At 41.0% G+C, this 13,480-nt stretch overlaps 1 protein-coding gene across 5 annotated transcripts in view; it reads left to right on the forward strand.

Annotated features, from left to right (window-relative positions):
• Positions 1–13,480, forward strand: part of COL8A1 (collagen type VIII alpha 1 chain) — a 186,192-nt gene that overhangs the window by 88,449 nt on the left and 84,263 nt on the right. The window contains exon 1 of one of the 5 annotated variants that reach the window (XM_049857923.1): positions 6,977–7,221. The exons of the other annotated variants lie outside the window; for them this stretch is intronic. The gene's annotated coding sequence lies outside the window, so the exon portion shown is untranslated. Of the gene's footprint in view, positions 1–6,976; positions 7,222–13,480 lie in introns of those variants that run through there. 5 annotated transcript variants of the gene reach the window in all.

A 13,480-nucleotide genomic window follows, 5' to 3' on the forward strand; every position in this document is an offset into this window, starting at 1 on the left:
TTGTGTACGTTGTTTCCCTTTTGCTCTTTGTGCACATCTTGTCTTCTCAAGAGACTGACGGCCCTGTGATGCCAAGTACCATGTCTTAGGCTTATCTGATGCTGTGGAGTAGAACACCATGATGGACGAACTCATGGTAGATATTCAACTCATACGCAGTGCATGGGCGGGGGAGGAATAAAACGGGGAACAACTATTTTCTTGTTTCTCTAACCACTCTTTGTTAAACCCTGAGAGTCCACAAAAACTAATACAAAAACTGAAAATGGGCAAGATTGATTGTGTTCTTGAGCTAATTAGAATTAATCAGGAAGAGCAGGGAAGGAAAGCAGGTAGGCTACTTCTAATCCTATCCTACAATCGTCTCTTGGAAATGCAGAGAAAATCCACTTGAGACTGCCCAGTGACTGATATTTGTTTCTCAGTGAGGTTTCCATTTTCTGCAAAGTCGATTTCGGGCAATAACTCCTATCCTTTTTCCTGGAGTAAGAAAGACTTTATGGAAGCCATTTTTTTTTTTTATGTGATAGAAGATGAATGCTGTATTTTATGCAAATAACGCACATCTTCTGTTTGTTTGCCAGCTACTTCTTTCCCCTCCCACCAGGTATTTTTGTAAATGTGCTATGCTAATTTTTTTCAGCAACATGTAAAAAAACAAAAAAATTGGCATAGAGGCACTTATGAAAACACCTCACAAGGGGAGGGAGTAGTTGGCAAACAAACATAGAAGGTGTGTATTATTTGCATAAAAATACAGTAATATGGAGCTCTATAAGCAAAAATTAGTAAAGCTTCAATTGCATACTTACTTGTACCAGAATGCCGCACCTTCACTATATAAACGGGAAAGTGACGTTAGACACAGCTCAGGAAAAGAGTTCTTATTCTGACCTCGTTTTATTTAGCATATACTTACTGATTGCATCATGACAATAATAATGATGATAATACCAAAAACAAAAACAAACCCAGTTGCCAACTCACAGGAACCCCATGTGTGTCAGAGTAGAGCTGTGCTCCATACGGTTTTCAGTGAGTGATTTTGGGGGAATAGATTGCCAGGCCTCACCTCTAAGGCACCTTTGGGTGAACTCAAACCTCCAACCTTCTCGTTTGCAGTGAGAGCGTTAACCGTTTGCACCACCCAGAGACTCTATGATGATGATAATAGTAATAATTAAATTTTAAAGAAATATAGTAGAATGTTTAAGAGCCCAGGGTTAAGAGTCATACAGTCCAAGTTTGAATTCTGGGTCCATAGCTGAGTAACTGTGTGGGTAAGCTACTTAACATTCTGTGCCTCAGTTTCCTCACTTGTTAAGTAGGGATAGTAAGTACTAACTCAGGGATTTTTTTATAAAGATTCAGCGAGATAATTCATGAAGAGCACTGAAGTGTCTAGCACATAGTAAGCACTCAAATACTGACTTTATTACTGACTAATAATTTAAGGAGCCCTGGTGGCGCAGCAGTTAAAGCCATCAACTGCTAACCGAAAGGTTGCTGGTTTGAAACCACCAATGACTCCATGAAAGAAAGAGGTGACAGCCTGCCTCCATGGAGATTTACAGCCTCGGAAACCCGACGGGATCATTTTGAGTCAGAATCAACTCAATGGCAGTGGGTTTGGTTTTTGGTAATAATTTAATATTATTATTAAGTACTGACTAATAATTTATTATTATTATTAAGGACTTAATCACATGTCAGACACCTTGCTTGAGTAATTATCCATTTAGCAGATACAAATTTTAAGAATATACTTTTTATTCACTTCGGGCTTCAAACACCAAGACCAGTGCCTGACCTATATAGTAGGCACTCAATAAATGCTTTTGTTTTGAATGAGTGATACTTTATTTGCTCCTCACAACAGCCTCAGAATGAGGCTGGCACTGTGCTAGACTCTCAGGATATAACAGTGAACAAGACAAGAGTCCTAACCTGCAGGTCTGACGTGGAGGAATGAAGTTGTGCAGGGAGGAATGACAAGCCGACCAGCAGTTCTACACAGGGTGATTGCTACGCTGCAGGAGGACACGGCATTTGTGAATAAACACAAAAAGCACCTAATTTAAACTTAATGGAACAGGGGCTTTCTGGAGGAAGTGACATCCAGGCTGAGACGTGAAGGCTGAGTAGGAGTTAGCCTGGCAGAACCCTGAGGTGTATTCACTAGGTCCTGTCAGGTTAAACGTGGAGGGAGAAGAACAACCCAGAGGACTAGGCAGCCTGCTGCGAGATGAGGCAGGACCTGCTCACTGGCCCAACGGCACAGGAGGATGAGGCAGGCAGAAGCACCCTGACGGCAAAAGCAGGTGAAGAGAGCAGAGGAAACCACGTGGGCTCTGGAGCTAGCCTGCTCAGATTCAAACCGCAGGTCCTCCAAGTACTAGCTGTGTGACCCTGGATAAGGCATTGAGCTTCTGTGTGCCTCAGTTTCATCTCTGTGACATGGAGACAATTATAGTACTATATCTGTGCTGGATGTAAGGGTTGGATGGGTTAACACAGGCCAAGTACTTACAACGGTATCTGGCACAAAGTAAGAACATAATAAATGTTAGTTATAAAAAATAAAGAGAAAAAAAGAAAAGAGCCTGGCAAATTAGAGGTAACAGCACGTGGCAGGTCCAGGAGGCAGGAGAGCATAGTGAGCTCCTTTAACTGTGTGTAGTTCTATACAGCTGAAGTGAGAGAAGAGAGGAAGCTGAAGCCACCAATGCAGTACCGGGGGTCTGGACTTGGTCCTGATGGCAACGGGGCTGTGTAAATTACTTAAGCAGGTGAGTGACATGGGCTTCCTCCATCCCACTGGGTTCTCAGAGTTCTAATATCTGCTTTGAGCTAGATCAACTGTGATATTCCTTTGCATATTTGCACATGTGTGAATCTACATCGCTAGAATTATAATCATTTATGGTGTTCAGACCCAGGCTTGTCTTTGATCATCTTTGGAACAGTGAGTCAGTAATACCAAAGCTAGCCTGAACTTTATGGACCCAAAGTTTGTAGGTAGGAAGTTCTTACAGGAAGTAGGTCCACTTAAACCTGTGACTTGTGCCATGGAATTTCTCACTTGATCACACCCCTGATACCATATTGTGATTCAACCAGTAGATCCATCTCTGCTGAGGTTTTAGCAGAGGAGGCAAGTTAACTTTTTGTACATGGTTGCATCAGCCTCTGCATGAGTATATCTTATGTTATTTTCTAATAGTAAATGGCAGGTAGAAATTTTTAAGACAAGGAGGTAGAGCAAGAAAGCTTAAGATTTCTGTACATCTTTTAACATGTTCTCAATGCCAGTTTTTAATGCATATGTGTACTGTATTACTGTGGGCGAGTTTGTATATTCAGCTAACCCGAATTTTCTCTCTCGGAATTTAAGATGATAAACATTAAAAAAAAAAAAAAAAATTAGATAAGGATAATAATGATCTTCAGCAGGGGATTTCAAGGGAGTCATACTTACCAAAGCAGCCCTTGCACATAAACGTATCGTGTAATCTGGCGTATGCACCCAAGAGAACTTAAAACAATCTTCCCTCACTCTGAGCCATGTGTGAATTGGTTTATCCTCGCAGAATGAGCTACTTAGTACTTACTATGTTTGGAAAATGAAAAAACAGGCCAGGTGTTCAGAACATAGTGGAATGAAGCTGGGACCTAGTGCTGGACTATGAGCTAAGAAAAAGCAGTGTTTTGGGAATTAAAACCGAGGAAAACATCATTTAAGTTAAGAGTTGAAAAGAATGGGGAGAAGTTTCTGAGAACCAAAGCAAATGGGGGGAAAGACCCTCATAACGAGTCTCCTACCCCAGCTCTTCCCTGTCTGCTTTGTTCGCACTTTCTGCATAGTGGGAGGGATGAGGGGCAAACAAGGAGCACAAGAGAAATGGTGAACTGGAAGCGAGACAGAGAGAAGATAAAAGCAGTGGCAGAGAGCATTTTCTAAGCCATTCAGAATGTCAGGCTAGAATTAAAAATAATGAAAGAGCCAGAATGCCATCCCTCTCACTCACCACCAACTCCTACGCCGTGTTGGGCGACAGCCAGCAGGCACTGCTATTGGTGGAAAAGTGCAAATGTTACTCAGGGACATGTACAGTATGTGGTGTAAGAAGGGACCAAAGCTTACAAAAAGTGTTAAGAAATTTCAGCTGACCGATAAGCAGACAAGTCAGCCAGCCAGTGAGCCCAGCACGCTTGCTTTGTGTCCTGTCTGGAGGGGGCGGGCTGAGGAGACAGAAAGAGGGGCACGGTGATGCCCACAGGGCAATGGAAAGAACAAATCATGGTGGCCACAACCCAAAGGTGAACAGCGTATAAACCAGGTAGATGTGTTGTTTGAGATGGAAAATAAATTGCTGGACACCTGCTTGCAAAATAAGAGTGGCTCAAGTTTATACAAATATGTTTTGATATCTGGAGAATGACTAAATTCAGACTTCCCTTCTTTAATTAGCTATTAAGCTTGATGAAGTACTTTTTTCAAGTCAAGTAGAAAATGACTTTAAAGGTGTGTCTCCAAGAAAGGGGGCAAGGGAAGGCCAGGCTGATACATGAAAAGGCAGGAGAAAACAGCCACATTTATGGCAAAGCCTCTGAGAATGTTTCAGCAAGCACTGGGTTTTAAGTGATGCCGGTGATGTGGCTAAACCTGATGTGCCTGTCGAAGGTGCTTAATTTGGAGCAAAAGTTTAAAGGGAGTGAGGTGAAATTGGTCACTCCATAAATAATCACCTGAGAAAAATATCCACCTCCAAAGCTATTTCTGCCATGGGCTTTTTTCAAGGCCCTCCTTTTTTTGGACTTCTTTCAATTCAATATTAAGTTTTTTGAGTGAAGGAATTCTCTTTTCAAGGAAACTATGTCCCATCAGGAAACCCTGGTGGCGTACTGGTTAAGTGCTATGGCTGCTAACCAAAGGGTTGGCAGTTCAAATCCGCCAGGCGCTTCTTGGAAACTCCTTGGGCAGTTCTACTCTGTCCTACAGGGTCGCTATGAGTTGGAATCAACTCGACGGCACTGGGTTTGGTTTTTCTTTTGGTATGTGCCATCATATTTTGTTAGTATGTGTTTAAAAGGATCCCAGGGCGTGAAAGATGGAAAACATATCCATGTGGATAGAGGAGAGTGAGAATTGCCAGCTCTCTGCCAGTAGACTAAACGTTACTTAATAAAACTGCTCATATATGATATTAGGGGCCTGGCAAAACATACAGGCAATAATAAACTAAAACATGAGTCAGCTTGTGTAAAAACTCTGAGATCTAAGCTTAAGTCCCGTGATGTTAATGTATCATATTCACAAAAGTAGGTAATTGGGACAACTTATATTAAAATATGTAAGCTATACCTCAGTAAAAAAAAAAAAATTAAAAACATATACTCAAGATTCTTGCTTGAAAAATCAGTGGTAGCATGACACGGATTAATCACTGTGATAGACACGGTCGGTTAAAATATTGGTCGTTACATCAAGAGACCCCCCAATAAAAGCTCTGGACACAACCTCCATTAGCTTCCTGGTTGGTAAAAGACATTTGTTCTTGGGAGAATGACATGCCCTTTTTGACATGTGGAAGCTTCACGTTGGGGACCTCCCCAGACCTTGCCCTACGTGTCTCTTCTTGTATCCTTTGTTTAAAAACAAAACAAAACTATAATCGTATCACAAAATATATATCCAAGCCAGTGCTGTGGATATATATATATATAATCAGTAGTTGAGGGAAAATAGCTGCCCTTTTGGCCAAAGAACTAGTCAGAACATAGTCATAGAATTGTTGAATGTTAACGGTAGATAAAACCTTGAAATTACTTTGTCCATCTCATTTTATATTTGAGAAAAACAAGGCATTCATCTCACTGTGATATCTAGAGATAAATTGCTTGTCCAAGCTGTTAAGAGCTAGGAAGTGGCCATCAGCATCTTGAGACTACCACCTCATCAGCTCCAGAAAAGCATGAAGTATAAATTAGATTTTTTATGACCTAATAAATAAGGTCCAATTGGAAGCAGAGAAATGGGACATACCGACCTGTCAATATTCTTAGAATGAGACTCATGAAATCAATTACGGGAACTCACAATTTATAGAGATCCTAGCAGGCTATCTTATCTTGAGGAAAAGCGAGAGGCAAAAACAAACAAAAAAAAATTGTAAATAGATGACATCCTAAACGGAAGTTGTGTGTATCCAGGAAAGACGTCTGTGGTGTGTTTTTGACAGCTGTCTTTAGAGGAATGGCTATCATCAGGGGTAATACCCTCTTCTCTAATGAGGAAAGAAGAAGAGGAAATGAATTTAAACTACAACCAAAGAAATTTCAGTCAGATGGAAAGATCTTATTGGCAGTAAAGGTTTTATAAACCCTGGAAAAGATTCGTGGGGAGGTTTTCAAATTTCTTATCTGGATATATTTAAAAAGAAGAGAGATAACTATCAGCCCAGGGTGGCTGAGGTAGAGACCTGCCTGGAATTCCCTTTCAGCTGAATTCTACGATTCCAGATTAATTTCTGACAATGTTCAGGATGTCAAAGGCAGTAAATGCTAGACAATCGCAACAAAAATGTTGCCCCTTAAAAAAAAAATCACCCGAGGTAATCATTTCCTTGGAAAATAATTGGCATAGGCTAGTTGCTTATAAGTGGAACATACAATTATAATATATTCTGGTTTTTATTTTCTTTTTAGCCTGGTTTCCAGTGCAAAGACAGCTTATGAACTCTCTGGCAGGCTGTGTCCTGCATAATATTTTTTGTTTTCTTCCTCTAGGCTGGTTACAACAGAGTTTCTTAAAAGGAACCCTGAGCTGAGTAACAATACATGTGCCCTCAAAGTACATACCAGGGAAGGAAAAAAGTCCTCTCCTCCCACGCCAAAAGAAAGCTTCTTTCCCTTTTAACTGACAGAAGCAGAATGGTTCCACCAACTCCATCACCCTTTTCTTGCCCCTGGCACAGACTCCAGCGAGTTCTCCACAACCTGCAGAATTTCCCCTTTATTTCCAGCACACAAACAGCACATGCGCTAACCTCTTGTACCAAAATTCTATAATTGGTTGTACTTCTCTGTTTATACAGCTGTGTGTCTGTTTGCCCCATTCTGCTTGCCACGTCTATTGTCTAGTTTTTACTGAGAGTTCCCAGAGGGGAGGAACGAAGTACATCTCACTGGCCTTGCACAGCACTGCGCATGCACACACAGGTGGGCACCATGTGATTATGTTTGACAGTGATGGTCCTTGCATGACTGGATGCTAAAAAAAAAATCTCATGGGATTAATCAAAGCTGGAGAGAGAGTCTGTGTCATCCTATGAGCCTTCCATTCCCAGCACACCATAGCCATAATGGGGGGTTTCGGGAAAATGAGCAGTGTGGACAAGGGTCCACTCATCAACTGGACGATCAAATACACCAGGGCCTCAAGTGCACGGAAAACAAGGCTGTCTGGGAGCCTGCTCTCCACCGTGACCCTCCTTCCCCTTGTATGTGAGCTGGATCTTGCTGGGATCCTTAGCTCACAGCATCGCTGGGTCCATTCCCTTTGAAGTTGTTATAGCTCAGACACCCCAGGGAAGACTGTCAAATTCACAGTATCTTGGCTTTCTTATTTCTTTATTTTTTTTAACCCAAAGGCAACGAAAGTCATTTTCATCAGAATTAATTATTCTTCCTTCCCAGCAATCCACACACAGCCCCTTCTAATCTTCCTCCCTTTACCATAGCCTTCCTTACAGACCCAAGAACCCAGAGATGAGTCAATCCACATTTCTTAGTTGGGTTAAAAATTTGTAATACCTATTCATACCCGTGGGACGAGTCCCTTGTCTTCGTTAAGACTGAGTTTATTCATCCATAAAACAGAAATTCTAATCTATCCCACAAAGCTGTTTGTACCCACCAAACCAAACTAAACCCACTGCCACTGAGTCAATTCCACCTCATAGCAACCTACAGGACAGAGTAGAACTGCCCCATAGAGTTTCCAAAGCCATAATCTCTAAGAAGCAGACCACCACATCGTTCTCTCATGGATTGGCTGGTGGGTTTGAACTCGGGCTTGGAACCAGTTCATTTTGACTCAAACCTCTGCTGAGAATTTGCATTTCCATCCCAGGTATACTGAATCAAAATCTACGTTTTAACAAGTGCATTAAATTTTGAGAACCACTGTTCTACTAGTGGTTCTCAGAATTGGTCCATAACCAGCAGTATTAGCATCGCCTGGGGACTTGTTGGAAATGCAAATTCTCAGCAGGTGTTTGGACCACTGACCTTCCAGTTAGTAGCTGAGTGATTAACCTCTGCACCACCTATAGGTGTCTTCAAAGTTAGGTTTTCAAAGGACAAAATGATTGATGAAATCCTTTCCTCGGGAAAGCACAGAAAATGACATTTCATTTAATTCAACAAATATTTCCTAGGCACCGATTATTAGCCACTCACTGCGTAGTGGGGAGAGAGAAGCGAACCAGATATAAACTCTGTCTTTAAAATGTGCGTGTACATGTGTGTATATGTGTGTGTGTATACATGCACACACACACACACATATCTATAGAGAGAGTTAACTTAAGGTTTTCTTAAATATAAGAGGAATCCCTGAGTGGTACAAATGGTTAACATACTCAGCTGCTAACCAGAAAGTTGGAGGTTTGAGTTCACCCAGTGGTGCCTCAGAAGAAAGGCCTGGCAATCTACTGAAAAATCAGCCATTGAAAACCCTATGGAGCACAGTTTTACTCTGACACACATGAGGTTGCCATAAGTCAGAATCAACTCAATGGCAGCTGGGTCAAAAATAAGAAGAATGCTTTATTTTACGGTTGCGGTCAGGATTATATGAGATAATATATATAAAGTATACTTAACACAGAGCCTGTCATATAAGACATACTCAGTGAATAATAATTACTATTATTTATGTTATGGTTTAATTTAGAACATTTTTCCCCAAAGGGCTTTCTCTGGAAATCAAATTTTACCTTGGATTATAGGCAACATAGTTTGATTGTTTGGGGGCGGGGGGGTGGTAGGTAAGCATCACGCTCAAATGCAAAAAAAAAAAAAACCAAAACTAGTATCTGGAACATACTAGGTCTTGACGTGCTGAGACAATCTACTCCTGGTTCCCCATTCTGCTCGTCCCACCAAGGTTATGGACTGTTTTCAGAACCTCAGTCAATATCCCAGACACACCACAGCACAGTGCTTCCTCCTTTCGGCTTCCTCCTCCTTGGGCTACCCTTGTAGTTGTTCCACAGGACAAGTGACTGCAAAGACACTTGAAATTTCTCACTTTGTTTTGAGGGTACGTACAATGATTATTTCAGAGTATCACATTAGTGAGTTAACTGTACTGAACCAGTATCATTGACTAGTCTTAAACAGGAATAAACCAACTTTTAACAGGAGGGAAAACTGAGTTAAATTTACTTGCCCAAGGCATTTTTTAAAAAAATTGCCCAAACCAAGTTGCTTCCCAGGTCATCCAGTGATTACAGATCCATCAGCCCGTCAGCAACTTGAGAGTAAGAACTGAGCTTTGCTCATTTAATTCTGCCTTTTCATCTTTAGTGAGTTATAATGTTGGTTTAATCAATCAGTTATTCTACAAATTAATTGTATGGATGAACAAATTAATGAATTAGAATGCAAGTAAGAAGATGACTTGAATACAGGATGTCATAATGTAGCTAGCCCCAGCAAAGAAATCCACTTACCTCTGACTTTGGGGTTCAATCCGAGCATTTCTCATAAAATGCCAAATGTCTGTATAACTGAAATAAGATTTCATGTCAGGTTATCCGTGAACATTTACCACTATGAAGATTTAGCCTTAGACTCTTTAGTGAACTCTGTCATTTAGAAGGCCTCTGACAATGTGTTAAACCTGCATTATGTTCTCTATACTTTATCCCATCTGAAGTTTCATCTAATGGTTTCATTTAGAAAGGTCTATAATTTCACCTTCCATATTTCTTTAGCAAGGACAAGGAACTTCTGGGAAGCATTTGACTATTACTATCCGTTGTAAAAGCATCAAAAGGATGCACCTGGAATGAAAATCTCATAGACTATTTCCTGGTAAATATCATCTCTTAAGTTGTATGATGAGGGCCTAATTTTTAGATTCTTGAAGGTTCTTCTCTCCAGCTCTCTAAATTAAAGTAATTATTTCTCAAATATAATCACATAATGAAGTGCTAGTTTCTCACCCCACCTTTTGTATTCCAAACTAATGGAATCTAAGATATCCAGATAGACTTTAAATATTTAGGTCTTGTCAGTCCTTTCATTGACCAGATCACTTAGACTGAGCTTCTTTGAACTTTCTGACCATTAAATGTGGTCGTTAGACAATAATAATTTACTTTATTGCAAATAAAGGAAAATGAATGTCTCTCTAACCATAACGTAGAAGTCCCCAGGTGACACAAACAGTTAAGTGTTTCACTACTAACTGAAGGATTAGCGGTTCAAACCCACCTAGAGACTCCTTGGAAGAAAGACCGGGAAATCTGCTCCAAAAATTACAGCCTGAAAATGCTATGAAGAAATACTGCACACATGGGGTCACCATGGGTTGGAATCAACTCAATTGCAACAGATTTGGTTTTTTTTGTTTGTTTTGATTTAACCATAGTACACTGAAAAGAAGTTCAGTGATTTGGCAATGCAAATCCTCAATGTTGGCTTGGGACAATCTTAGGAATTTTTTTTCTTTTCTAATTTATCAGGATTGAGTTGTTAATTCAGAATTGATCCTGTTTTAGTAGAAATGAGTTTAACAGTCCTAGAGTTTTATCCGATAATGAACAATTTTGAGTTTTCATGAAAATCAGCTGGAAGACTAAAGAGCTCCTTCTGATGGATGGAGAAAGGGAAATGCCTCTCCCCCTTCTCCCTCCAGCTCTCAAGCATTATCCAGAAGTAATGGAACCGAATCACATGCTCTGCTCTGTGAGAACTAAGGATAGCTTCTAGGAACCTCAAGGTGCCTCACCCGGTTATCTTTTTCTAAGTCCTGGCCTCTCTAAAACCTCACATGTGCAGTTCCTGAGCAAATCTTAGGTCCAATTTAATAGTATTGTTGATCGATGAACATTTGTCATGCTCCAGGCAACTGCCATGAATCAGTAAAATACAGTATCCCTTAAAACTAACTCTGGGGTAATGTCAATGGGATATGAATAGTCAGTTCCTCCATTTTGCCAATCCCTGACTCACCCACCTTCTCCTTCAACAATGTGTGAAAGAATAAAATTTGTCTTCTCATTGCCTTTACTTGCTTATCGCACAATTGTAAAGATTAAATGAGACTGTGCAGATAACACCCTTAACAAGGAAACTGGCCCCAAGTACATGTTTAATAAACATGCATTTCCTTTTCCTTCAAGAATCAGGAAAATGTGTCCACCCTGTTTTGTAGAGGAAATTCAAACATGGCGGGGATAGGCTATGTGGAAAACAAAGCTTATGGCTGAGTGTCTGAGTGAATGTGAGCTATGTACTTTCTGAAATGTTATGGAGTATCTATAAGTAACAATTTAGATTTTCCCATGGGCTCTACAGAAATAGATCTCATTATGTAAAATCTTGAGATCATACCTGGCCATTAAGGCCCAACCACCAAGGTTCCAGCATCCCGCAGAGCGGATGATACCAAGAGGGACAGCTTTAACTCCCATCCAGTCAACAAGAGGTGATCAAGACATGTCCTCATTCTAGAGGTTTGTGCTAAGCCAGCCTACAAAGCTTTCAATGTTTTCAACGCTTTCAGTAATGAAGGGAGGAACCTTTTACTAAGACTCGTTCCTTAGCCAGTAAATAAATCACACGTTCAGCAGCAATAAAAATGTTGGTGGGAGGCGAACATTACTCATTTCAAAGCAACGAGCCTGTTGAGTAGTGGTCTGGTTTCAGAAGTATCTGGTTTGACAGGGAAGCTCTCATCGCGCTCCTGAGATCATTGTACATTTTGTGATTTTGTCTGTGGCTCTTCTTTTTCTTTTTTAAATTAAAGCAACGTAGTTAGCTCTAATCAGAACCATCAAAGCCTTTAAAGATGCCCATATAATTTACAAATTCTGTTTCTGAAAGAACGTCAGATGCTGTTTCTCCTGCAGTGCTGAGTTTCGTGTTTCAGAAGTACCAGAAGCGTTTGCAAGGCATCCAGCAAATATTTATTACCTACCGTGTGCCAGGCCTGGCTCTGGTTACAGAGGATATCACAGTAAACAAAACGAGTTCCTTGCTGTCAGGGAGGGGTTGGAGAGTGAGGAAGGCGTGATGATAAGGTGGACTATCAGTGAATAAAATGGAGGTATAACTGCTAAAAGAGGATTAGATTACGCAAATGTGAATATGAGTGGGCTGACTTTAGATAAGATGGTCAAGAAAGACCTCCCTGAGAAGGTGATGTTCAAGTTGGACTTCAGTGGTGAAAGGCCCAGCCATGCAATGCTCTGGGGGGAGAGTATTCCAGGCAGAAGAATAGCAAAGGCCCGAGGAGGGGACCAGCACGTGTTCCATGGAAAATTAAGAAGAAGTGTGGCTGGAGACCCAAGAGTGAGGAGAGAGGAGGTGAGGCCTGAAACAGACAAGTAGGAAGTCAGAAGAGAAGTTTAGGTTTGCTCTAAGTGCTATGGGGAGTGAGTGGAGAGGGGCAAGAATTAAGCAGGATGATGGCACCATCCAATTTACATTTCTGAAATTCACCTCATCTGCTGCTCGGAGGGTCGGGCAACAGCAGATGCAAGAGAACAGGCTAATTTATGATTTTTATCGTGGTAAAATGTGCATAACTTAAAATTTACCATTTTAACCGTCTTAAAGTGGACAATTTGGTGGCACATTCACAGTGTCGTACAACCATCCACCGCTATCTGGTTCTAGAACATTTTTTATCATCCCAAAAGAAAATCCCATGTCCGTGAAGCAGTCACTCCCCATCCGCCCCTCCTTTGCCCCCTACAGCCACCAGTCTGCTTTCTGTCCCCATGGATGTGCCTGTACTGGAGATTTCACGTAAATGGAATCATACACTCGGTGGCCTTCTGAGACTGTTTCTTTCACCGAGCATAACGTTTTCAAGGTTCATGCTTGTTGTGACGTGTCCGTCCTTTTTATGGCTGAATAATATTCCATTGTATGGTTATACCACAGTTTGTTTTTCCATTTATCAGAGCTAATTCATTTCTGTTGTCGTCTTTAAGAACACTCTGACTATGGCGGAGGGAACGGTGGGAAAGGTGCATAGAGGGGGCAAGAGTGGAAGAAATTTTAGTGAATTTGGAAAATGGTGTGGGATTGGATATGGAACTCAGATGGTAACTTGAGATCATGAGAAGGGAAACAATGTTTACTGAGGAACTGCATTTTTCCAGGTACTTACTACCATGTACATAATTTCCTCTAGTCATTACTACACCCAGTGGTATAGGCACTTAGCCCAATTTTC

The sequence above is a fragment of the Elephas maximus genome, chromosome 18 (assembly GCF_024166365.1).
Source record: "Elephas maximus indicus isolate mEleMax1 chromosome 18, mEleMax1 primary haplotype, whole genome shotgun sequence".
NCBI lineage: Eukaryota > Metazoa > Chordata > Mammalia > Proboscidea > Elephantidae > Elephas > Elephas maximus.